The sequence below is a fragment of the Dromiciops gliroides genome, chromosome 4 (genome assembly GCF_019393635.1).
Source record: "Dromiciops gliroides isolate mDroGli1 chromosome 4, mDroGli1.pri, whole genome shotgun sequence".
NCBI lineage: Eukaryota > Metazoa > Chordata > Mammalia > Microbiotheria > Microbiotheriidae > Dromiciops > Dromiciops gliroides.
This window is the reverse complement of record NC_057864.1, coordinates 27,809,487-27,833,734: the sequence shown is the minus strand read 5'-3', so window position 1 is coordinate 27,833,734 and position 24,248 is coordinate 27,809,487. Positions and strand designations below refer to the sequence as shown.

The window sequence follows — 24,248 nt, the reverse complement described above, 5'->3', positions numbered from 1 at the left end:
CTCCCTCCCTCCCTCCGGGTGAGGAGAGGCAGCCTGCGTTGCTGGGGGGGCGGGGGGGGAGAGAGAATTGGGGGGGGAGGAGAAGAGGGGGTGTGGAGGACTTTCAAAACCGTTAGCTATAGTAGGTTTTTTTTTCCTCCTCCTCCTCCTCCTTGCTACGGTTTCTTTTCTTTTCTCTTCCTGTCCAAATATTTTTAAATTTCCGCGCCTGAAATAACAGCTCCTTTAATTTACTCAGTTTCCTCCGAAGGCTGGGCTGCCTGCTAGGCTCGTCTCTAACACCCCCCACCCCCCATCCCCGGCGCCTGGCTCCCGCGGGTCGTGGGGCTGGGAGGGGGGGGGCAACAGGCGCTGCCTCTGCCCCCGCCCCCACCCCCCCAGCCCCCCTGCAGGGACCTCGCCTGACCCCAGCTCTCTGGGCGCCTTGGGCTAGCGGGAGGAGGCAGGGATGGGGGAGACCGCGGCTTCCTCCCCTTTTCTCCCACCCCCGGCTCGCTCGCTCCTTCCTTCCCTCCCAGCCTGGCCTCCCCTGTTCCCAGTCTCGGGGCTCCGCCGCCCTTTGGAGAGAGCTGCCTTTTTGTGGGGACTTGGGGCTTTTTCTCTCCCCCCCGACTCGGACCCCCCATCTCCCGCAGTCTCATCCCCCAGCACCAGCAGCGGCAGCGGCGGCGGGACTGAGTGACCGAAGCCTCTCCCCCCAACCCCCCGGTAACCTTGGAGGCGCCCTCGCAGTGAGTCTGTGCGGGGCCTGCGGGGGGGCAGGGGGAGAGGGGGGGGGAGCGGCGGGAGCGGGGCAGGCGTTTCCTGGCTGCGGCCGCCAGGCGCCCGGGGACCGGCTTTCAGGGGCCGGCATCTCACCACCTCCCCCCGAACTCTCCCTCCCGCCAGGCCAGGCTTCTCGTTCTCGGGATGGGGGGGGGGGGGCAGAACAAGGAGGGGGTTCGGCCCGGCGGCGATCCAGCAGGATCTTGGCTGTGACCTTGGGCCTCGGGGCCGGAGGAGGCTGGAGGCAGCGTGGGAGAGACGACAGGGGCGGGGGTGGGGGGCAGGAGGGCGGGCTTGTCTCGGGTCCCCATCGAGGTGAGCTGGCCCACCAGCTAGGGGACGGAGATCGAGGGAGGTCAGCCGCAGGGAGCCGCACGGTGCCCTCGGTCCCCGAGAGCTCCAGGGACCCACCAGCCGAGCGAGCTAGCGAGCGAGCTAGAGAGCGAGCGAGCGAGCGAGCGAAGGGAAGGCAACTGTTAGAAGGCACCTGGGCAGAGCTGCCGGGGACCAGGCTTACGGGACTCATTCCCCAGCCCTACCGCCTAGGTTAAACACTTGAACCGCGCATGACAAACCGTAGGCGCTTAATAAATGTTTTTCGAATCGAATCAGAGAGGCCCGTCCCCGAGCATCCGTGGAACTTAGAGCCAAAGGGACGGTGGAGGGGAGGAGGGGTGTCTGTCAGGGCTTCGGGTGGTGCTAGTAGAGGTGCTTTCTATCTTAAAAGACCCCCAAAATGGAGGGTGGGTCTTCCACACTCCCCCAGCTGCAGGCACACTGACCCGGGAGCTGGCCCTAGGCTGAGCACCAGATGGGCCAGACTTCTCAGGCTGGGCTGCGAGCCTCAGGTGCCGGGGAGCCTGCTCTGGAGGTTTCTGGGCTCCCCTCGCTTTCCCAGCCCCTAGCCAGCAGGGCAGTCCCTGTCTCTGGGGCAGGAGAGAACCGCAGTGTCGGCCGCCGCCGCCCCCTCCACCCCACAGCCGGCTCGGCACCTGCGAAAGCCCTAGCGGAGCCTGCCGATGAGCAGTCTGTAAAATGGCTTCTGATCGTGCGGAGGGACAGACAGATTGCGGGCAAGGAGGGGGGGGCGGGGGAAGGGGGACGACGAGAGCCAGCAAAGCCACCTCGGCCCTCCCGGTACTTTACATCCATTTAGGTCCTTCTCTTTCCCCTCCACCTCGGTGGCGCAAGAGTTTTAGCACAGGCCAGGGCACCAGCTCCATAGACAGCTCCCCCTCTCACCCGCCCCCACCTCCTAAAAACCCACTGTCAGCCAAAAATATCAGCTCTTTGGGGGAGGAAGTAACAAGCCGCCAATCCTTATTCCAACTCCATTTCACTGCTCCGTTAGCACTGTTGGTCAAATTGCTTCCGAGGAGAAATGATTAGCCTGGATTTGAAAGGCATGTCATTGACGAAGTTAACTAAAATGTTGCTAATCCCCCCAACCCCCATAACATTTAACACACTGGCGTTTGAAAAAAATATCTTCCACTCTCCTGGATAGATTTGGGGAGCCCAGATGGTGAGCAAAGTCTGCCCTTTATTTCCTCAGTGTTCTGTCAACACCCAAGGGACTTGGAAAAGAAACCTTAGGGGACAGATGGTCTCCTTTGCCCCCTCGAAGCCGTAGCACTGACTTCTCTGCCATTTCAGTAATCTGCCTTCGGGTGTGTAAGGTTAGTGATGAGGCCAAACTTTTCCGAGACTTAAATTTTAATTTAGATGTTGAACCTACTGCAGTATCTGAAACCACAATAAAACCCGCCCTCCTCCCCTCCCCCGAAGGAGCAGGCTGACAACCGGCACTGGCCAGAGCCTAAGCAAAGCCAGTCTCTGAAGAGGGGGCCTCGGAGCGGCCCGAGGAGTTCACACGAGTGTGCAGGAATAATTATGCTATCATTGGGCTAATTTCTGTGCAGATTGTCATAGTATCTTCCTGAGCGACAGCCTGGAACTGTGTGAAGAGCCACTTAGGCCCAGTTCATGGGTTGTGGTCCTTCCCTTCAGGCATTTCTGTTAAAAAAGGGCCTCAGCTCCCCGAGCAGCATCATTGTGAATGCCTTCACTGCCCACTTAGCCACTTCAAACCAAACCATCCAAAAAGGCCATTTGAAGCATTTTGAAAATATGCATTTCTATTTTTGTCATAACATTGAGCAGGTTGGAATGAACTTTTTAGCCTCAGACATGCCTAGAAGAAATAACCTAAAAATGAATAAATATATTGTGTTTTTCTGCTTATTCAAGATGCAATGAAACCACCCCAAGTGTAGCAAAAATATTATCACATGGGAACAAATTATTAAATGAAGCAGCTGTAACTTATTAATGATTAACAATAGCACAACCCCCTTATCAATATTCAAGTAAACAATACAGTATATTGTGGTATCTAAATTTTAAATGAGAGATAGTAGCTAACAGCATAAAATATGGGAAAGGCACAAAGAATATCATCTCCTTTTTAAAATACAAGTACAGTTGTTTAATGTATTTTCAACTAAATCATAATTATTTTCTAGCACATTATTTTATCTCCTGTACTATCAATTATTTTTGCTCCCCTTTCCCCCTATATAACCATAAATACTCCACGGATTAATATGTCAACATTGTCCTCTGTTTTCTTGTCTCCACATTTTAAGTAATGAACAAGCAAAATATCTAAAAATGTTTCCCAGCTTGAAAAAAAATTTCTTGATCCTACAAATATCTATCTCCATGATATATAAGCATTACTCCAATTTTAAAAGCAAATTTATTTATGGAAAAAAGTAGTTATTATCACTTTTATTTAAATTCTATAGTGGGCCTATTGCTGAGGAAGCATATACTGCATGGTCTTATTTTCATAAAAATTACATGGAAAAAAATCACTGTGAACTCCATAGCATAGCAGCTCACAAACAGATATTTAATATAAATTATACAAAAATTTCCTGAAATATTCAAAAACATAACACATGCTAAAAGGTTAGACATAGGACTAAGAACAGGGAATTGTCAAAGTTTATCTCTTGGTCTTTGGCAAAGTCATTTGCTATTTATTAACTTCTCAAATTAGGATATGACTTTGTAATTTTTTGCCTTAGAAGACTAATAGAAAATTAATTTGTTAATGTCTGTAGAGAAATGGGAAGATAAGAAAATGCCATAAAAGCCAAAGCAATATTATTATTTTTTTTTAAAGCAAATCAACCCCTCTGAAGTCAAACATTTGCTGTAATAACTTCCTTGTTGGAATTGTATTTCAGGTAATGATTTTGGTATTGCTAATTCCCCTTGTTAGATCCAAAAGTTCCATGTATCCTTTCAATCTAAAAGCATACAATTGATGTGCAACAGAGGACAGAACAACATTATTTAGTGCTTGTTCATGTTATTAGAAAAAAAAAACTCTCCCTTGGTAAATGCAAGCAAAGAGCAAAACATGCATATATTTGTTATATTTTTAAAATTTGCCAATTAAATCCAACATTGCTTTTCAGCTGCCAAATTATGGGTTTTGCTATAGTGATACACTGATAGAAACACCAGTTCATTTTTTTCTAATCCCCCCAAAAAGATTAATAATAGATAACAATAATGACCATTTCTAAAGCACTTTAAGGTTTACAAAGTGTTTGCCTCACAACAGCCCAGAGGAAGGTAATGAAAGTCATGTGAATTGAAGAGTATGAACCAAAGAGACCACAGCTGACTTGATGGTGTTTCTAGTTCTAGCTTGATTACTGTTCCAAAATCCTCCTTGTTACAAATACATGTAAAAGGCAATGACCAATTAATGAAGTTATATTTTAGCTATTAAAATACACTGATGACAATGATAAGAATAATAAGGAAAATGGCTCTTTTCACATAGAATGTTTACCATTAATATAAAAGGTCCTTTAATATTAATTAATCATGATGGGTCATTTGCCTTTGTGATTGAAATCCAAAAGCAAAAACAAAACAAGTCACAACAACCTTTAAAAAAAAGGAAAATTCTATTAACATATTTTTATCATATTGTAATAGGAAATAATAATTTAAATTTAATTTCTAGGTATTTTTAATTTTCCAGTTTCCAGTAAAGTTTCCTGTCATTTTCATCTTGATATATATATATATGTGTGTATGTGTATATACATGTACTTTTAATTTTCAGCTAAAGAGACAGTTATGAAGGCCAGTGATTGTTTATTGTTACATGGGTAAAGTGTGTTTATGAAACAGTTTATATGCAGATAAGAGACAGTCATATAACATATCAGTGACTCAGAACCATCTTCAGATGGCAGAGAGATGGGTGGCCACATTGGATACTAGCCCTTGGGGCTGATAAAATGTAGGATTGGGGTGGGCATTATGCCAATGAGTACAGAATGGATCATAGGCTGGCTGACCAGGGCACTCTGGGCAATCAGCAAAGCACTGTGTTAGCTGTAAATTGCCAACGGATGTCCAAACTTTTCTGTCCTTACTAAAAAGAAAAAAGAAAAAATTATGACCTTGCACTAAGGCAATCAAAAGAGGAGAAAATTGTCCATTATACCTAGAGGGAGACTATGGATAAACTACAGCCAAAAGCTAAACGTGGCAATAACAGAATAGTGAACAATAACAGTAACCCAAGTTAGGCTGTAGGTCAATGATCACCATATGACTCAATGTGTTGTGTGTTTTTTAATCACTGGCTTATTTATGAAACTTTTAATTTTTTAGTTTTAAAAATTGCCTCTATTTCTAAAAGGCTTCTGGGTGCATTTACCACAAGTAGAATGCAAAAATTATACTTACATGAAAAGTAACTAGCTTTAAAAAATATAATTGTTTCACAATAAAAATACCCCCAAAGTACTTTCGGTTCATCAGACCCTCCTGGAAGATCTTGCACCATACCCTCGGGGTAAGTCAGCAAATGAAGCTTTTGGCTGTTCAGCAAGGGAAAATAATTTTAAACACGAGTGCTTTCTAAGGAAAATATTCTGTCTCCAATTACTAAATGAAAATCTGGCAATTTTTTGTAGTGGTATTCTTTTTCATCTATCAATAAGAGAAATGAATTGAGGAAAAATGTAAGGCTAATTTTAATGATTATCAAGGATAGAGTTCTAAGAGCTACTTTAAGTAAATTGGAGTTTAAATATATTTCAGTGAAACAAAAGGTTGAGCATGAAACCACTCCTGCCCAGTAATAAAATGAACTATTTCAGGAGAAATAAACTCAAAACATAGGAGGTTAAAAACCCTACCTCATGCCATAGAATAATGAGGACATTGCAGCATTTGACAAAAAACATCTCCCTTGAGAATCTCCTTGATTCAACTGAAAATACAGGAAGTGATCAGATAGAAAAATATAATATACAATACATCTATACAAATGTATAGATGGATATGTATGTATATGAAATTTACAAGGAATTTGAAAGATTCCCATCTTCTTCTCTAGACTTTTGGGAAATAAAACCTTGTATGTTGATGAGGAAAGGGAAATTAACAAGCCAGGCTCTGGTCTCTGGGGACATGAAAGTGGCCTTGAGCAGGTCACTACTCCCTTGGGCCTCATTCCTTCTTTTAAAATGAGGGGATTGGACTAAATCCCTTCCAGCTTTAATTACCTATAATTTTTTGCTTCCAAGCAATATGAACTCTAACTATGTTCAGAATCTATACTATAGAGTGTCTGAAAATATTCTAATGTGATAATGTCCAAAAGATGGGCTACAGCTTAGCATTTGGTGTAAATAAAGTCAAGTTCTGGGGCTGAGGTTTCAGTTCTCCCATCACCCTCATTATTGGGAGACATTCTCTACTATTTTGGGAATTTCAGCAATTACAGGTAATTCAATTTTGTGAATCAACTAGATGCAAATATAACTCAGGAAAAAAGAGTTCTAGAACTTGGGGAATATTAGAGTGATAAAGTAGCAATGATCCATCTTATATACTGAATGGCTTTACCTCAAAAATAAGATAGAAGTAATAATATTCATTAATATTGGCATTACAATCAGGATTGAAGTAAAATTGAACAATAGCAGAAATATTTTTTTATGCAAGTAATCTTTCATGACAGCATAACTCAAAGTAAAACAGCCCCACAACAGTGAGGTACAGAATTTTCTAAGTGTATAGGGCTGCCTATTTCTCTTTAGGGAAATATACACACATATATTTATATCTACACATGTATGTATATGTTTTTACAATACATATATTCTCTAGATGACATAGAGAGACCTTAATAGATGGAGTCATGTGTAGAGAAAATGTATTCATTAAAATTAAAACTTCTAATTCCTAAGTATGATTCTAGGAGAGGTTATGAGACTTCATAGTTCCAAACTCTAAGGTGGTCCCATGGTAGAGGCTCTTAATGTGTATTTCACTTTAATTCAATAATCATTGGACACTGTCTGGGGAATCAAACATCAAAAAAAGTCACAGTCCTTCAAGGAGCTTACACACTATTGGTTGATTTGAGGAGGGAAAGATGGTTAATGACTGAGAGGATCAGGAAAGGTGTCAGGGAAGATGAATATAATAGCTTTAACTTTTTTTTTTTAAGATGAACATTTGGCAAGTGAAGTTTTTTGTCATTCTAGAGTGTAAGGTACTAGCAGATTGCAGCTCATCAAATAAATATTTGTTGACTTAAATTTGTTTGAATTTTGAATTATCCCATGGCATATTAATTTATACAAAGAAGCAATTTGGAATGCAGAAAAGAGAACTGAAACTGAACCAACAATGTCCAAATTCAAACTCTGCTACTTATTACCTATGTAACACTGGGTAAATCTTTCATTTCCAAATCTATAGAATGGGTGTTGGACTAGATTATCTCTAAGGTTCTTTCCTGCTATTCAAAATTCTATTAAACCATATAGATGAAGGGTATGCTTGGATGAATATTGATCAAAGTAGCACAAAGTAGGGATGACCTGTTACTAGAAAAAGAAAGTGCATTTAACTCAATGATAATTAAGGTCCCATTGCACTGTGGGAAACACAAATAAAATGGAGTAGAACATCCTTGCCCACTAGGAGCCAACAACCTACACAGGAAGATAAGATCTATACACCTAAAACAACTAGAGAATAAGCAAGGTATAAGCAAATGCATAGTGGAATGACATAGAACCAGACCACAAGGCAGAGTTCATTGCCCAATGAACTGCCACCAGAATGCCAACACTGTTCATTTTCATTAATATTCAGTGGGAGATTTTATTCTATGAGAAAACAAAAGAATCAGCTGCTTACATTAAGAATAAGATCATTATAAAATTTCATATCTGGAAGAGTTCTCATCAGTCATCTACTCCAACCCTGACATTAAACTTGACATCACCTTTACAACATCTCTGTAAAGCTCCTGCTTCAACTTTAGGGATGGGGAACAATCCCCATCCTCCATCCTGAGGCAGTCCTTTTCACTTTGAGATGGCTTCATCTAATGACTAAGAAGATTTTCCTTACTTGGAGCCAAAAATTTGCCTTTTTGCAACTTCCTCCCTTTGCTTCTAGTTCTTTCCCCCTGGGGCTAAGCAGAACAAGGCGATTCCTCTTCTGTAACACAGCCTTTCAAAAACTTAAAGACAGCTTTCATGTCTACTTCCCCTCCTCTCCTTTCTCAGCCTTCTCTTACTTAGTTCCTTTAATCAATTTCCATATAGCAGGGTTTCTAGTTTCCTCCAATCTTGGTTACCCTCTTCAACATGCACTCCAGATTGTCAGTGTCCATCAAGAACTGAACACAATACTCCTAATGAGGTCTGATGAGGGCAAAAAGCAACGAGCCTATCATCTCTCTATTTCTGGGTTCCATTTCTTATTTCGGGAGCCTCATAGCCCATTAGCTTTTGGGGTCATCATATCTCACACTAGTCTCACAAGTCATTGAAATTCTCAAATTTTGTTCTTTTGAATTTAAACACCAAAAAAACCCAAAACAAAACATTGCCATATGCAAAGTAGAACACAAAAAGATTGCATATGAAACCATAACTCTCCAGTTTATATTTCTTGCTTTAAAAAATATATATGTATATAATAAATTCCATATGTTATTCTCAAGGTTGTACCACTTGTCTGTGCTTCCTTCTGAATTTTCTTCTGTTCTCTTTGGTGTGTGCTATTTTTTCCCCTCAAGGACAGTGCTCTATCCACTGCACCACCTAGTTGCCCCTCTTTGGCATGTTTTAAAATTGTTTCAATAGGCCACTTTTTTTTTTTCACTATTAATGATAACTTCCCTTCTCCTCCCCAACTCCATTCCCCACATCCCATTTAAAAATCAAGAGAAGGGGCAGCTAGATGGCGCAGTGGTTAAAGCACCGGCCCTGGATTCAAGAGTACTTGAGTTCAAATCTGGCCTCAGACACTTGACACTTGCTAGCTGTGTGACCGTGGGCAAGTCAATTAACCCCCATTGCCTAAAACAACAACAACAACAACAACAACAACAAAAATCAAGAGAAAAAGTACATTTTACAAATAAACTTACTTAAGCAAAATGAATCCATATGGGCAGAGATGAGGAGGACAGAGCATTCCATGCGATAGCATCACTTCCGTGTCAGGAGGTTGGTAACATGCTTCATCATAGTTCCTTTGGAGATGTGGTTGGTCATTGCATTGATCAGAGTTCATAAAGTTTTCCAAGTTGCTTTTCTTTACAGTGTTGTCCTGGTATAAATTGTTCTCTGGATTCCGTTCACTTCACTCTGTATCACTTCATACTATTCAAAATTCTCTGAAATTTTCTTTCATCCTATAATAACAATAACACTCCATTACATTCACGTACCAAAATTTGTTCAACAATCCCTGATTGACGGGAACCCCTTTAAGTTCTTATTCTTTTTCTTTTTATCTCCTTTTCAGGATCATGAACTTTATTTTGCTTGGGACTATTCACTTCTTTTACCTGCTCCCCCAGTCCTGACTTGTTGCTGCTAATGAGTTTGAAAAATGTCTACACCAAATTGTTGTGTGTGTATGTGTGCTCCATCCTCCTTTGCCCATTTCAGATGAGTGATATTCATTTGATGTATCCTCCTCCCATCCTTTCCTCCATTATTTGTATATTCTTTCCACACACTAATGATGAGAAAGAGCAAGTTCCACCTTCTTCTTCCTCGTTTCTATTCTAATGTATTTCTTTTATGCTTTCTTCTCTTTTCTCCTTTTAAAGCCACTACCAAGACCTGTTTTTAACTCCTTCCAAACTATTCAAATACACTAAGGTTCTAAAGTAACACTTATTTTTTTTTCTCCCCATATTAGAAGGTTAGCACCACATCAATACTAGCAATACTTGCAATTGCTTAAATACATGTGCCTTGCTAGGTTTCTTTTGTCTCTAGTGTTTGCATTTTTTTTTTCTTTCTTTCTTTCTTTTTTTTTTGGGCAGGGCAGTGAGGGTTAAGTGACTTGCCCAGGGTCACACAGCTAGTAAGTGTCAAGTGTCTGAGGCTGGATTTGAACTCAGGTCCTCTGAATCCAGGGACAGTGCTTTATCCACTGAGCCACCTAGCTGCCCCCTGTTTATATTTCTAAGATCCTAATCAGCTCCAATCTTTTCATCAAAAATGTCTGAAAGTCCTCTATTCTATTAAAGATTCATTCCCTCCCCCCATAGGATTCTATTCACCTTTATAGTATGTTACTGTTGGTTATAAACCTCTATCTTTTGCCATTTAGAATATTGCATTCCCAGCTCTCTTCTCAGTGAGGAAAAACTGTCTCTCTTAGAAGCAAGTAGGTGGTGTAGTGGATAGACTGCTAGGCCTGGAATCAAGAAGACTTGAATTCAAATCTGGCCTCAGATAACCTACTAGCTGTGTGACTCTGGGCAAGTCACTTAACATAAGATGTACTTAGTACACTGCCTGGCACATGTTAGGTACTATATAAATGCCTATTTACTTTTCTTTCCCTTATGTACAGGAGAAGTTGCCAGGCTTTGTGTGATTATGAAGATGGTTCCTTGGTACTTGGATCCTTTCTTTCTGGATTCTTGTAATATTTTTTCTTTGATACAGAAGCTCTGAATTTTGACTATTACATTCCCAGGGCTTTTCCTTTTGGGGTTTCTTTCAGGAAGTGACCATTGTTCACTTTGCTCTCTGGTTCTAACAGCTCTAAACCAGTTTCATTTATGAATTCTTGATATATAGAGTCAAAATGTCAAAAACTTTATTATGATTTTGCAGGAGTTTAATATTTCTTAAATGATCTCCCCTGGATGTATTTTCCAGGTTTGTTATTTTTACAACATCTCGCTTACATTTTCTTCTATTTTTCATTGATTTTGTTCTATTTCTTGCTGGTTTATGTCAGTCAATAAATGTTGATTAAGTGCCTACTACTGTGTGTCAAGCATAGTGATGAGAATTGGGGTTACAAAAAAAAGGCAAAAGACACTTCCTATCTTCAGGAAGCTCTAATGGAGCTAATAGAGAAAACAACTTGGACAAACAAGATAGATAAAGGATAATTTTGACATAATCAATAGAAGGAAAGGAATAGAATTAAGAGTTATAAGGAGGGGGCAGCTAGATGGCGCAGTGGTTAAAGCACCAGCCCTGGATTCAGGAGTACCTGAGTTCAAATTCGGCCTCAGACACTTGACACTTACTAGCTGTGTGACCCTGGGCAAGTCACTTAACCCCCATTGCCTGCAAAAAAAAAAAAAAAGAGTTATAAGGAAAGGCTTTCTATAGAAGGTGGGATTTTAGCTAGGACTAGGAAAGCCAGTAGGCAGAGATGTGGAGGAGAGAGCATTCCTGAATTGGCAAGAGCTAGTGATACTGCCCAGAGAAAGGGAGGAGGGAGTCATGTTGTGAAGGGTTTTGAACACCAAAGGATTTTACAGTTATCCTGGATATACAAGAGAGCCACTAAAGCTTATTGAATGGGGGAAGGGGAGGTAACATGATCAGAAATATGCTAAAAGACGATCTTTTTGATAACTGAGTGGAGGATGGACTGGAGTGGAGAGGTACTTAGGGAGACTAACCAGCAGGCTATCGCAATAGTTTTGACATGAGGGTAATGGAAGTATGAGAAGGAAATGCTTATGAGAGATACTCAACAGATAAAATCAACAGGCTTTGGCAAGAGATTGGATATGGTGGTGAGAGAGAGTGGACAATAGGGAGATGACATCTAGGTTGCAAGCCTCACTGACTGAGAGGATGGCGGTGCCCTCAACAGTAATAGGGAAGAGGCAGTCATGTGCTGCAATGGATAGAGTACTGGCCCTGAAATCAGGAGGACCTGAAATAAAATCTGACCTCAGATACTAACTGTGTGACCTTGGGCAAGTCACTTAACCCCCAATACTTCTCCAAACACTAACAGGGAAGTTAGGAAGAAGGGAAAGATAATGAATTCCATTTTGGACATATTGCATTTAAGAGCATTTGAGCTGTCCAAACGGCAATTGGAAATGTGGACATGACAGTTAGGAAAGATGTTAGAGCTGGATAAGCAGATCTGAGGATCATGAGGATAGAAATGATCATTGAATCCATGGGAGCTGATGAGATAATTGTGTGAAATAGTATAGAGAGAGAAGAGAAAAGGGCCCAAGAAATATCCCTGTGGTTATTTAGAAAGCATGATCAGAATGAAAATCCAGCAAAGGAGATGGGAGATAGTGATTAGAGAGATAGGAGGAGAACCAAGAGAGAGGAGAGTCCTGAAAACCCAGGGAGAAAAGAATATCCAGGTAAACAGTGATTGACACTGTCAACTGATGCAGAAAGGTCAAGAAGGCTGACAGGTGAGGAAAGGCCATTCGATTTGATTTCTGTTTGATCAATACCAGTTTTCAGGGAGTCTCTACATGTATAAGGCATACCACTTTACATCCCTTCCAATTCTTTCCTGTGGTACTTTTCTTTAATTGTAAACAATTCCTTGCTTCATTTTATAGTCCTTATGAAAAATGCCATTCTCTCCTCTGATTCCCTGCCTTTGGTTTTTATTCCTTTTCTCTCCCAATTCCTTTAATCAATTCTCAGATAGTAGAGATCCTAGTTCCCAGGTTGAGATTTTGGGGATCTCTAAATCTAGAATAACTTTTTGCACAGGTTGTGTTTTTCTTTGGTGGACTCATCTCTCCAGCTTCCGTTCATGAATTGGATCTTGTCCAGGACCATGGTCTGCCCTCTGCTGCACTGGTTGGTTCTGCCTAGTCTTGCCCTACATCACATGGGTTCCTGTGCTGACCTCCACCTTCCAGTGTTGGGCCTCTATGAATCTTTGAGGTTCAGAGTTGTGGGTTTTCAAGGTGCTCAGTGGGGTCTACTAGAGACTCTGTGGTCCCTAGTACCACCTATAATGATTTAGTGGATTGAGCACTGGCCTCAGAGACTCACAAGCTGTGTGACACTAGGCAAGTCACTTAACCTCTTCTGACTCAGTTTTCTCAGCTGTAAAATGGAGACATTTGCTCCTACCTACCAGGGGTGTGAGGATCAAATTAGACCTTTGTAGAGCACTAAGCATAATGCTTGGCACATAGCAGTCAATGAATAAATGCTTGCTCCTTCTCCACCCTGAGTGGTCCTGGTCTGAGTGATGCTTCATTCACTGGTCATCACTGCTTCCTATTGCTGCCAAAACCCACTCCGTGAGTTTCTACCCTGGGACTTTCTCCTGGGAGTCCTCTACTCTTTGCCCGCCTACATATACTTTGGGGGGGGGCGGGGCAGGGCAGTGAGGGTTAAGTGACTTGCCCAGGGTCACACAGCTAGTTAAGTGTCAAGTGTTGTCTGAAGCCAGATTTGAACTCAGGTCCTCCTGAATCCAGGGCTAGTACTTTATCCACTACACCACCTAGCTGCCCCCTACATATAATTTTGTAGGTTATGCTCGTCTCCACTGGACTGTTGGGAGGCTGCACCCGGGTGCCTGTTTGTTTTCTTCCATGGGCACCAGCTGCCGTCTGTTATATTGCTTGTGGACTTCTGTCTGACCTTGGTGTGGTTATGGAGCAGAGATAGTCACTGTAGTTTCTCATTGGATTTCTTGATCATTGTCGAGCCTTCTACAAATATCAGATTTTCGTTGGAGTAGGGGTGGGGAAGGCCCATCTTTGTCTAAGAAGCTATCTTGGTCAGAAGCCCAGGCAATTAAAACTCCAGGTCTATGTCACACAAAATATTGTCTGGACGACTTAGAAGTTGTTGAACCCAAGTGTAAGACTTTACATGTGTCCTTATAAAATGTCATTGTATTCAGTTCTGCTTCATCATTCCAACCTGGTGAAGCCTTTTTGGATCACAGTTCTGTTATTTGCACTGGTCAGACCACATCTAGAATTTTGTTTTCAGAGGTGTAATTCAAGGACACTGATAGCAACCAGATGACAGCACTCCTTTCTAGACTCCCCCCCAAGATTTATGTCACCTACAAATGTGATGACCATTCATCATGCCCATACAAGTCTTCATTCTAGTCACTGGATAGCAGTAGGCCATTGACAAGTTCTTATACCACTCTACTATAGATCTAGCTCCAAGAGAACCTCAATCCATTAATTATCCACTTTTTGGGTTTACTTGTTCAACCAGTTCCTACTCCATGGAATTAATTATAACTTAACCCTGCCCATATCTCTATCTTTTCTGTAAGGATGCCTATTGAAACCTAAATATCCTGAGTCAGCCTCATTGCACCAAATCGTAGCAATTTGTGATTCACAGAGTCTCCCTGTTTCTCAAGTATGTACCAGAAGCATAGAACTTAGGTACTGAAAGGACCTCAGAGATCCAACTAGTTCAGTCTCTATGGGAAAAAATTCTCATTAGAACAGACCTGAAAATTGGTCATCCAGCATGTGATCTGAAGACTTCCAGGAAAGAAAAAACCCCTCTTAAAAAAACACAAGGAAAACCATTCCACTTTTAGATAACTCTAGTTGTTATAAAGCTTTTTTCCTCCCCTTAAATAAACCTTACATTTGACTGCAATTTTCATCCATTGTTGCTAGTTCTGTTCCCTGGGGCCAAGCTGAACAAATCTGATCCCTCATCCATATGACAGTCTTTTTTTTTTTTCTTTTTTAAAATAAAAAATTTATTAGGAGAAAAATATATATGGATGGGGAACAGATCACCTTGGTGACTGTCCCCCTCCTAATTTATTCTTTTTTTTTATGAGATATTTTATTTTTTCCGTTACATGTAAAGATAGTTCTCAACTTTTGTTTATACATGCTTTACAATTTCAGATTTTTCTCCCTCCCTCCTCTCCCTCCCCCCTCCCCTAGACAGCAGGTAATCTGATATAGGTTATATCTATATATCTCTATACATATACATATAGATATAGATATAGATATACACACACATATATATACACATAATAACATTAATCCTATTTCTGCATTAATCCTGTTACAAGAGAAAGAATCAGAGCAGTGATGCAAAACCTCAAAATAGAAAAAAAAAACAACAGCACCCAAAACAAAAGAAATAATATGGTTCAATCAGCATCTATACTCCACAGTTCTTTCTTTCTTTTTCTTTCTTGGATTTGGAGATCCTCTTCTATCATGAGTTCCCTGGAACTCTTCTGTACCATTGCATTGGTGAGAAGAATATAGTCCATCACAGTAGGTCAACACTCAATGTTGATGATACTGTGTACAATGTTCTTCTGGTTCTGCTCATCTCACTCATCATCAGCTCACGTAAGACCCTCCAGGTTTCTCTGAACTCTTCCTGCTCATCATTTCTTACAGCACAATAGTATTCTATTGTATTCATATACCACAACTTGTCCAGCCATTCCCCAATTGATGGGCACCCCCTCAACTTCCAATTCCTTGCTACCACGTAAAGAGCAGCTATAAATATTTTTGTACATGTGGGTCCCTTTCCCCCTTCCATGATTTCTTTGGGCAAAAGACCTAAAAGTGGGATTGCTGGGTCAAAGGGTATGCACAGCTTTATCGCCCTTTGGGCATAATTCCAAATTGCTCTCCAGAATGGTTGGATCAGCTCACAGCTCCACCAACAATGCATTAGTGTTCCAATTTTCCCACAGCCTCTCCAACATTTATTATCTTCCTTTTTTGTCATTTTAGCCAATCTGATAGGTGCATATGACAGTCTTTCAACTATTCAAAGACAACTGTCATGTCCCTACTGCATTCTTTCTTCTTTAAGCTTCCTTCAACCAGTCTTCACGGGGCATAGATTTGAGGCCCTTTTCCATCCTGATTGCTCTCCCTTGGTTATTCTTTAGCTCTTCAGTGACCTTAAACTATGGTTCCCCAGGATTACCATACTTTACATGAGATCAATGTACAAAGGGACTATTACCTCCCTAATTTGGGACACTCTCTTCATGCAACCCAAGATTGCACTAGCTTTAGGGGATACCATATCACACTCTTGTCCACTAAAATCCTCAGATCTTTTTCAGAAAAATTGCTCTCTTACCATATCTTGCTAATCCTGTACTTACCATGTTGATTTCTTGAGCCCAATCAAAAGCATGTCATATGAGAGAGATCATGTCACTATCAGAAAATGTTATAAACACAATGTATAAAGAATATATTACAAATGGAATGTTGATCTTTGCAATTCAAATCAGAAGAAATAATACAAAAGAGACCAATAGTGCAACAAATTAAATGAAGGAATTAAAAGACACTTTGTGTTCTGTTACAGCAAATTTGGAAACCTATGAACCAGAAGACTAGACAGAGAGACAGTATATTAATTGTATGAATGACGAGAAAGAGAGAAGTTCTCCAAGGTGACTGTGTCCCAGGTAACATATACAAGTGTATTAAAATAATCCATTAGTAAATAATTATTAATCACTTGCTGTGTGCCAGGCATTGTGCTAAATGCTAGGGATAAAACGTTTGTCCTTCATTCTCAAAGAGGACCATGACCATCAGGGTGATGTCATGGCTTGTAGTGAATTAGATTTAAATGAGGGAGGGCTGTGCAAAGTCACCAACTTCACTCTCTCCTCCAGAGCCATCTGGATCCAGTGGCAAGATATACATCAGGATGCCTAGAGATGGCCTTTATGTTTAAGGCAGTTGGGGTTAAGTGACTTGCCCAAGGTCACATAGCTAGTAAGTGTCTGAGGTGAGATATTGTGTCGTTTAAAATCTAAATTGTGTGGTCACCTTAAATTAGATGCTTTAGCACCAGTCTTTGGGCATTAAGCATTTATTAAAGCATACCAGGTATTCACGTGGAGTTCAGAAAGTTAAGAAAAGGCCTATCTAGCCTAAAGTTCCAACTTGGTTGGGTTCTTCCTCAAGTTCTCCGCCACAAGTCTGCTTCAACCATGAACTCCCCTCAAACTGAGTGTGGAAGCTTTTTATAGAGCGGTCCTTACATATTGCTTCAAGTTGATTGGTTAGCATCACCCAAATCCATTGGTTCACCTTCAGGTGGTCTCCTGTTGAGTTCTCAGAGAACAATACTTAAGGGCTAGCCAAGTGTGGTTACAGTCTAATTAACTTGAAGTAGACTAACCAGCAAAGTCAATCACTTTCACTTAATTCAATCAGTTTAGATTAATCTCCAGGTAGGCCTTTGAGTATCTGCCATATCCCATTATTTTCTAACAATGCAGGTCTTCCTGACTCCAGAGCTAGAGCTCTATCCACTGTATCACCTAGCTGCCCCAAGTGCTAGGGATACAAAAAAAGTCAAAAGATAGTTTCTGCTCTCAATCTAATGGGGGAGATAACAAAGAAATATATACAAACAAGCTATATAGAAAATAAATGGGGGGGGGGGAGCTAGGTGGTGCAGTGGATAAAGCACTGGCCTTGGATTCAGGAGCACCTGAGTTCAAATCCAGCCTCAGACACTTGACATTAGTTGTGTGACCCTGGGCAAGTCACTTAACCCTCACCGCCCTACCAAAAAAAATTTAAAATAAATAGGAAATAATTAAGGAAGGTACTAGAACTAAGAGGGTTTCTGTAGAAGATGGGATTATTACTTGAAACATGAAGGAAGCCAGGAAAGTCAGTAGGGGGGAGATGAGGAGGGATAACATTCCAGCCATGGGGGATAGCCATATAAAATGCCTAGACCTGAGAAGTGAAGTGGCTTGTTTATGGAACAACCAGAAAGAATCCAGTGTTACTGGATCAAAGAGAACTTGGTGGGGAATAAGGTGTAAGATGATTGAAAAGATAAGAGGAGGTTAGTTTAAGAAGGGCTTTTGAATGCAAAACAGAGCATTCTGTATTTGATTCGAGGGGCACTAGAGAGTCATTGGGATCTATTGAGTAGGAAGGTAACAGAGTCAGATCTTCAACTTAGGAAAATCACTTCAGTGGCTGAATGCAGGAGGGATTGGAATGGGGAGAAACAAGGCAGGCAGACTCACCAGAAGGCTATTTCAATAGTCCAGATGTGCGATGTCTGAAAGCATGATGAAGGTCAGCTGGATGGGAAATGATGAGATGGCTACCCTAAGCTCCCTCCTTAAATAAAGGATCTGAGAGTTTTCCCATGTCCATCTTTTACCCTCTCCAATCATGGGAAGGGAGGGCAAATAATACTGAGGAGATAGGAATTTTAGAGTTGCTGATCTCACAGAATGAAGACATTCAGGAGAGTTCCCAGGTGGGAAGGAGTGCATCAGTCAGTCTGTCCTCCTGTAGTCCTCCAAAACGGTAATTTTTTGTTTTTATCATCTCTGTCAATCTGATGGATGTGAAGTAGAACCTTGGTGCATTTCCCTTATTAGTAATAATTTGGAGTATTTTTCATTCGTGATTGTTGATAATTTGCATTCCTTCTTTTGTAAATTGCTTCAGTAACCTTGATGATGACATGTTCATTCTTTTATTTCTTTTCTTTTCTTTTCTTTCTTTCTTTTCAGAGGCAGTTGGGGCTAAGTGACTTACCCAGGGTCACACAGTAAGTGTCTGAGGCCACATTTGAACTCAGGTCCTCCTGATTCCAGGGTTAGTGCTCTATCTACTATAGCACCACCTAGCTGCCCCTCATGCTCATTCTTTATGATCACTGTTTCCTTTAATAAAAACATGCTCCAGCTCATTGCCTTGCTTTTTGCAGATTGTACTCTCTTCTCTCTTTTTTTTTAAAATGGGAATAACATTTGTCCTTCTTTAGATTTATGAAACAGCTCCTATTTTCCACGATCATTTAAAATTATAGACAGTGGCTCAGTAATTACATCTTCCAGTTCAATTTTTTTTGGAATTAAATATAAACTGTATTCCATTACTAAAACACCCAATTCAATTCCACAAACATTTTAAAGCATTTCATTTATTTATGGCACCATGTTAAAGGGTGGTGATACAAAGACAAAAATTTTAAAGTCCCTGCTTTTTTTTTTTTTTTTAGTGAGGCAATTGGGGTTAAGTGACTTGCCCAGGGTCACACAGCTAGTAAGTGTTAAGTGTTTGAGGCCGGATTTGAACTCAGGTACTCCTGACTCCAGGGCCGGTGCTCTATCCACTGCGCCATCTAGCTGCCCCCAAAGTCCCTGCTTTTAACAAGCTTACTGGAATGGAAGAGGAGGAAGATGAAGTTAGTCAACAGTTAATAAGTATTTCCCATGTGCCAGGCACTGTGATAAACACTGAGGAAATAAACAAACAAAAAAAGACAAAAACAATACTTGCCCTCAAGGAATTTATATTCATTCCAATGGGGGAGGAGATATGTTAAAAAAAATAAGGACAATCAAGATATATAAAGTGTAAATGGAAAGTAAGACAATACTAGGGGGTTATACTAGGGGGTCATTTTAGGGAAGAGAGAGCATTAACTCAACATTGCTCATCCTCTCCCATCTTCTCCAGGAATTTGCTCCCACTATCATCCCCATTTTCTTTTTTATCTTCAAGCTCTAATGGCTCCATTTTTCCTGCTTATAAATATGTTTTTGTCTCCCTCATCCCTAAAATACCCTCAATTGATCCCATCATCCCCACTGATGATCATCCCATCTCTGTCCTCCCCTTTTTGGTCAAGCCACTTGAGAAGACCAGCTACAATAGGTACCACCTGTAAGGGGCTAAAATTCTAGCTAGTCTGTCTAAAATATCTAATGAGTGGTTGCCAATAAATTAGAAGCTTTAGCAAGAGTTTAGACTTTTAAGCATTTATTTTTTATTTATTTTTATTTTTTATTTTTTTTAGTGAGGCAATTGAGGTTAAGTGACTTGCCCAGGGTCACACAGCTAGTAAGTGTTAAGTGTCTGAGGCCAGATTTGAACTCAGGTACTTGTGACTCCAGGGCCGGTGCTCTATCCACTGCACCACCTAGCTGCCCCAAGCATTTATTAAGGAGAATAAGAATTTGGTGAAGAGAGAGAAAAACCTAGATTCAGCTGTCTATCTCAGGAAGTCAATGTCTCCAGCTCCTCTCCCCACTGAGGTCCTCCAGAAATAGACCAAGAGAGCAAGCTGCACTTCTTTTGTAGACAGTACCCATGAACAAACGTCACTTCCTGACGCCAAGAAAAACTGCATGGCTTGCCCTCAGATGCTTTCTCCTTATGGCGGAGCTTTCCTACAGTAGCTCTCCAGCAGGTGGCGTCATTCAAATCTTTACACACCACTTTCTCTTACTCATTTTTAATTCTGTACAGCCTGACTTTGGGCTTCATCATTCAAACAAAACTGCCCTTTCTAAAATTACTAATGATTTCTTGATTGCCAAATCCAATAGGCTTTTCTCAAACTTCATTGCTTAGCAGTGCTTGTCACATAGAAGGCACTTAATAAACATTTATTTATTGATTAATTGATCCTTTTTGAGCTCTCTGCTTCATATGTCACTGAAAATCATCCTGTTCTCCCAGACACTCTCTTCTCTCTAGTCTTTTGGAACACTACTCTCTCCTGGTTCTCCTCCCTATCAAACTGCTCCTTATAAGTATTGTTGGCTGGATCATCATCTAAATTATGCTCACTAACTTTGCACTCTGTCCTGGGCCCTCTTCTTCTCTTCCTCTAACCTATCCTTCTTGGTGATTCTCATCAGTTCCAATGTATTCAATTATCTTTGGAGGTGATTTCCATATCTATATATCCAACTTTGGGTTTTTTTCTCCTGAGCTCTAGTCTTGCCTTTTGGACATCTCCATATCTCTTGCATTTTTAACAACATCAACAACAACCATCACTACCACCACCCCCTTACTTGATCCATCAATCTCCACTATCATCCCATATCTCTACTCCCTTATATACTCCTTGAGACGACCATCTATAACGGGTGCCTCTACTTAGTTTTTTTCTCACTCTCTTCTTAACAGGCTGGCTTTTGACCTCACCATTTAACAGAGGTCACTCTTTCCAAAGCTATCACTGATCTCTTAATTGCCAAATGTAATGGAGTTTTCTCAACCCTCATTCTTCTTGACTTCTCTGTCAAGAGAAACTTTTGACAACGTCAACCACCATGTTCTCCTTAATATTCTCTTCTCTCTAGGTTTTCAGCACAATCCTCTCCCCTGGTTCTCCTCCCATCTCTCAGATCATTCCTTATCAGTCTCCTTTGATGGATTTTCATCCAGGTCATGCTTGCTAACCATGAGTTAGCCCACAGGGCTCTTTCCTGGGCCCTCCTCTCTTTTCTCTCTATACTATTTCACACAATTATCTCATCAGTTTCCATGGATTAAATGATCATTTCTATGCTCATGATTCTCAGATCTACCTATTCGGTCCTAATGCATCTCCTAACCTCCAGATGCACATTTCCAGCTGACTTTCAGAAATATCAAACTATATGTCTTTAAACTCACCATGTCCCAATATTTTTCTTTTCATTCATTCATTCATTCATTCATCTATCTATCATCTATGTATCTATGTATCTGTCTTATTCCTTCATTTATTCATTCATTCATTCATTCATTCATTTGTTTATTTTTTTTACTTAAATACAAAATGAGAAAAGAAAAACAGTTGCCATGTACATAACAGAACATAGAAGAATAGAAAACAATACATTTCCATTTCAAGAACATCTATATAATAAATACTACACATTACTTTCAAATCTCACAGCTTTTCTTTGCTTCCTTGTTGGTTTTCTTTTGTTCTCTGCTGTGTACTTTTTACTTTATTATTTTCCCCTTCCCTTCCCACCCTCACCCTAAAAACAGCTGCATGGACATATATACATACACATAGCTATCTATACATGTACACATATATACTCATATACAGATATGTAAAACATATTATGCTTATTTCCACTCATTATCTGTCTCTCTGAAGGTGAATAGTATCTTCCTTCACACCTTTCCACACCATGTCCAAAACTGAATTCACAATCTTTCACCCCAAACCCTTTCCTCTTCCTAACTTCTCTATTACTGTTGAGAGCACCACCATCCTCTCAGTCAGGTGTGTCATCCTCAACTCCTCATTCTCTTACTCCCAGTATCCAATCTGTTGCCAAGACCTGTTGATGTATCCCCCCGCCCTGGTCTCTCTCATCACCTCATGCCTAGGCCTGACAGGTGTCCCTGCATCATGTCCATTCTTACCTGCTGCCACAGTGATCTCCCTAAAGCACAGGTCTGACCATGGAATTGACCCCCAGCCATTCAGCAAACATCCAGTGACTCTCTGTCACCTCCAGGATTGAACATACGATCATCTGAATGGCATTCCCTGGGCAAACCTGGGCCCCTCCCACTTTTCTAGTCTTCTCATACCTTATTCTGAACCCTCACATACTCTTTTTTTTTTTTCCTCACATACTCTTGGATCCAGCGACACTGGCCTTCAAACAAGATACTTCAACCCCCTCCTGTGGGCATTTTCAGGGGTGGTCCCTGATCCTTGGCACAGTCTCCCTCCTTAGATTGGTCTCTTGGCTTCCTTCAGGTGCCAGGTAAAATATTATCTTCTACAGAAAGCTTTTCCTGATTCCCCTTCCTGCTAGTTCCTTCCCTCCGGTTATTACCTCTACTTTATCCCATCGAGATCTTATTTGTACATAGTTTTGTATGTTGCCTTCCACATGAGACTGGGAGCTCCTTGAGGCCAGGTGCTGGTTTTTTTGCCCTTTTCTGTATCCCCAGCACTTAGCACAATGCCTGCCCCCTAGTTGGTACTTAATAAATTCTTGTGGACTGACTGACTTGAATTGGATCTCCTTCAAGCACCTCAAACTCAACATGTTCAAAACAGACTGAATTATCTTTCCCCCCAAACCCTTCCCTCTTCCAAACATCCCTATTATTGTCCCATCTTCATAGGCTTACAATGCAGGTGACCTTCACTCACTTCTCATATCCAAACTATTGTCAGACTTTGCCATTTCTACCTTTATGGCATGACTTGTACACATTCCCTTCTCTTCACTCATGTGGCCATGATCCTGGTGTGGGCTCTCATCATCCACTGCCTGCACTATTGCAATATTCTTCTTCTTCTTCTTCTTGGCAGGACAATGAGGGTTAGGTGACTTGCCCAAGGTCACATAGCTAGTGAGTGTCAAGTGTCTGAGGTCAGATTTGAACTCAGGTCCTACTGATTTCAGGGCTGGTGCTTTATCTACTGTGCCACCTAGCTGCACCCCTGCAATATTCTTCTTTTTTTAAAATGACTACAATAATTGTTTATTTTTTAAATGCATTGATAAAGCACAACATTCAAAAAGTACAACACATTACATAAAATTGAACAATAAATTACACATCATTGAAGGAGTAACTGCTTCTGCACCATCATCATTTAAACTATTTATAGATTAGATAGGTCTAATTGTCAAGAGTCCAGTTGGTTGTTACATCTTTTATTTGTTCTTTTTATCAATTCTTTTTATGGGGGTGCATAGTAAGCTTCCTCATTAGTTCCTTGGGATTGTCTGGGATCATTGCACTGCTGAGAGTAGTTAAGTCATTCACAATTGCTCATTGAACAATACTGCTGTCACTATGGCACAATGTCCTCCCAGCTCTGCTCACTTCACTATACATCGATGTTCATTAGTCTTTCCAGGTTTTGGGGGGATCATCCTGTTTGTCATTTCCTGTAGCACAAGACCATTCCACTACAATCATATAACACAGCTTTTTCCATCATTCCTCAATTGATGGACATTCCCTTGATTCTCAATTCTTAGCCTCCACCAAGAGTTGCTAAAAATATTTTTTGTACAATTTCCCCCCCTTTTCTCTTTTTCATGATTACTATTGTTAACTGTTTCCCTTCCATCCTATTCCCTTCCCCATGATATTTATTCTATTATCCATTTTCTTTCATCCTATCACTCTTCAAAAGGGATTTGCTTCTGTCTATCCCCTCCCCCACTCTGCCCTTCCTTCTTTTGCCCCTCTCTCTTTATCCCCTTCCCCTCCTATTTTCCTGCAGGGTTAGACAGATTACTCCACCCAATTGAGTGTGTACATTATTCCCTCCTTGAGCCAATTCTAATGAGATTGAGGTCTTTGAGCCAATTCTGATGAGTGTTAGGCTCATTTA

At 41.0% G+C, this 24,248-nt stretch overlaps 1 long non-coding RNA gene across 1 annotated transcript; it reads left to right on the top strand.

Moving 5' to 3' along the window:
* Positions 1-397: 397 nt before the first annotated feature.
* LOC122725344 lies at positions 398-18,818 on the top strand. Its single transcript, XR_006352727.1, has 3 exons — positions 398-731; positions 16,455-16,557; positions 18,649-18,818. It is a non-coding gene; the product is annotated as an uncharacterized LOC122725344 (long non-coding RNA).
* Positions 18,819-24,248: the final 5,430 nt, after the last annotated feature.